The sequence below is a fragment of the Chiloscyllium plagiosum genome, chromosome 7 (assembly GCF_004010195.1).
Source record: "Chiloscyllium plagiosum isolate BGI_BamShark_2017 chromosome 7, ASM401019v2, whole genome shotgun sequence".
NCBI classification, from domain to species: Eukaryota; Metazoa; Chordata; class Chondrichthyes; order Orectolobiformes; family Hemiscylliidae; genus Chiloscyllium; species Chiloscyllium plagiosum.
The window spans coordinates 16,125,288-16,128,961 of NC_057716.1; positions in this window are offsets into that span (position 1 = coordinate 16,125,288).

Here is a 3,674-nt window from a genome sequence, read left to right on the forward strand (position 1 = left end):
CTCCAATTGCCACCAGGACAGAACCCCACTGGTCCTCACCTACCACCCCACCAACCTCCAGATACATCGTATCATCCTTCGTCATTTCCGCCACCTCCAAACAGACCCCAGCACCAAGGATATATTTCCCTCCAACTCCCCTATCAGCTTTCCGGGAAGACCACTCCCTCCGCGACTCCCTCGTCAGGTCCACACCGAGGTTCATAAAATCATGACAAGCATGGATAGGATAAATAGACAAAGTCTTTTTCCTGGGGTGGGGGAGTCCAGAACTAGAGGGCATAGGTTTAGGGTGAAAGGGGAAAGATTTAAAAGAGACCTAAGGGGTAACCTTTTCATGCAGAGGGTGGTGAATGAACTGCCAGAGGAAGGGGTGGAGGCTGGTACAATTGCAGCATTTAAAAGGCATCTGAATGGGTATATGAATAGGAAGGGTTTGGAGGGATATGGGCCAAGTGCTGGCAAATGGGACTGAATTAGGTTAGGATATCTGGTTGGCATGGACGACTGGACTGAAGTGTCAGTTTCCATGCTGTATATCTCTATGATTCTGACCAGCCTTAGAATCCTTCGGCCTTGTGCTCTAGGTCGTGTCACTACCACCAGAATCATATAGGTTAGCTCTTCTCACAGGTAGAAGGTTGCAAATCACTCCAATATTTGGTGAATTTTTTCTCTATAGTTGGCAAAAATATACATTCTTCATAAAAATTCATTGTGTCCGTTCACAGGCACTGAAACCATTCCGTACATGCTTTGCATATCAAGACAAACGAATCTTGGAATCTGGCATTCTCTGCAGTTGCAAGAACCAAAGGTATTTCCTTCTTTTGCATCACAGCATTTGCATTGAATGGACCCCCATTGTACTTCAGCAGAAAGGCCTTAGACGGTGGTCTTTCCCCGCTGCGCCTTGCGGACAGCTGCCCCAAGCTTTAGGGCATCTCTCAGCATATAGTCCTGGACCTTGGAATGTGCCAGTCTGCCACACTCAGTCAAGGTCAACTCTTTTCACTGGGAGACCAACAAGTTTCGGGCAGGCCAAAGAGCATCTTTCACCGAGTTGATGGTCCTCCAGGCGCATGTCAATATTTGTCTCAGTGTGCATCCCAGGGAACAGACTGTAGAGCACAGAGTCCTGCATCAGGGACAAACTTACAATCAAAAGTCAACTCATACTGTCCAGATTTGAGTTATTTAGTATCACCCAAGCAAAGAAGATTCGTGTTAGGACTAGGGGTTAGATCTTCAACTCAAGATTATTATTACACAATATTTTTTAAGATTAAGCCTGACATTGGGTCTAAAACAGAGTAGCTTCCAGTTGGGAAAGAAGTAAGCTGCTTTGCTAAGGTTTTGTTCTCATCAGCTGATTACATGTTCACGTGTGGATAAAAGGAAACAAGTTTATGGGAAGAATTTGTCTGCCCGTTGCTGTGTTTAAAAGGGCACCTGGTACAGCATTTCACTCCAGAGATATTACTCACCCTCTGCTCATCACTCCCCCCGCCCACCCCCTGAAGATATCAGAGACACAGAGGAAAGTATCGCCTGTTTCAGCAATGCATTCCCAGAGGTTCTCCTGAAAGTTGTTCTGGGGAGAACGCTAACACTTTTCCATAGCGATGGCAAGAAGAGGCCGTTCCGACTGATAAATGCAGCCTGAACAGATGTGCTGCAGACATTAGTGACCTTGGAGAGCTCAAGGGAATCAGGCTCTAGTGCTGCAGCAGGAGGAATAGTCCCTTGCAGTCCTTCAGGGTACATACCACTGTCTACCCAATGCTTCATGTCTCTGTTAGCGGGAGGTCACATTGCCTCTGCACAGGACTGTCAAAATGTTGGGTGCCAGGCATTGCCATGAGATACCTCATGTATAGTCAATCGTTCCAATTGCAGCTACAAATGTAATAATACAAAGCACTGCAGTGCGGCTGGCTCTCACACCTCTGCCAGCTACAGAGATAAACATGAAATGACCTGCAGGACACAGAAGCTCACGTACCTCACTGACCTTTTACCACAGCTCGGAGAACCTGCATGTTTGATTACTTTCCGCCAAATGTTTGCCCGGGGACAAGGCCACCACCTCAGAACATGTTCAGGATGAGCACCTCACAGGTATCTAAGCAACACACATCATTTAATCCTTTATTGATTATGTCGATTCTAGCTCTTTGAGTCAGAATCCTTTAACCCTAACTTACCCTAACTTCTATATTCTTGTAAAGTACATGCACAATCACAGCGCTGGTGACTGACATCTCTATCAATACAATGTAGGCAAAGTGCTCTGCACCCGTTCTAATGTCTCTCAATGATTCCTTCCGACTATAGGAGATGAACATACACAGCCAGCATGAAGGTGTGCAGACTGGTGGGGTGGGGAATGCCTGACATTAGGGTTCTCAGGCCCTTCGAGGAGCAGACTGCAGACCCAGTAGGAGGGTAAGGGGAAGATACCCCTGTTTTGAAGGGGAGATTGCATATCCACGGTCACTGAGTGAGAAGACCTCCAACCCTCTACTCCTAGTTGCACATCAAGCACTTACGTCTTAAGAAAGCTTTGGGTACGGGTGGCAGTTCAGGACACAAACAAATCTTTATGTTTTCCTGTGCAACCTCCAAGCCAGCACCAATAGACCCCAGGCCCATCCCTACTAGCTCCTCATAGCACATGTCTGAGGAGGAATAGATGCAAGTCTCAGAATGTTCCTCCCCACCCTCAGCCAGTGCAGAGACATTTACCCAAGTCTATTCCAAACAGGCACAGGGTCACATTCTGGTGATGGCAGCACTGACACAGAGCCACAGTTAAAGCAGGACTGAAACACAGAGCTCTCTGACACCCTGCTGCTGAACACAGTACACATGATGTGCCCCTGGACATAGCCATTAATCTGCTGATGGAGGCAAGCAGGGGAATATTTCACCGAGTCATCAGAGATCATGCACAGACTGGAGGAAATTGCAGAGGGGTCTAGCTCAGTCTTATCAGATACCATGGTTCAGGCATGCAAGCCCATAGGTGACTGCATGAACCAGATGGAGATGACTGTGGAGTACCAGGTCCTGTAGTATGTCAGATGTAGACTGCGACCTGCACTTCAAACCCATTCATTCATTGGCATGGCAACTGGGAGTCGGGGGACCTTAACCTCTCTCCAGGTGCCCCATTCTTTCATGAGGTGAGGAAGATGCTCTCACGCACTGACAGGGAAGAGAAGTGACAGACAGACACCCTGAGATTATCACACCAGAGTTGTCTTGTCACACCACGTCCAACCCCCAGGGAACCAAATGGCTTCATCAGTTTTGGCTCAGGACATTGCGGTTTAATCTGCAGGAGCCCCTGTATCAGGCTGGAGCTCTCTTGGTGCTAGACCACTAAAGTAATCTAATCAATTTCAGCAAGACAGCAAAACAGACAGCAGGCTTCTTCAAACTCCAACAGGCCAAAGGAGTACCAAGGTGCGAGATTAAGAAATAAAAGTTTAAAAAGACATTGAAATCACTTTAGGTTCATGGGTATCAACATTCAGTCCACAAACAAACTGCATATGAAGGAATTGAAGGAACCCAGCGATGGGCTGCAAGTCAGACAGTGAAGGTGCCTTGCCAGCCTGGCTCTCTAGTAAATGCGACAAACTGGATTGCTTTCCATCTGTGTGGCA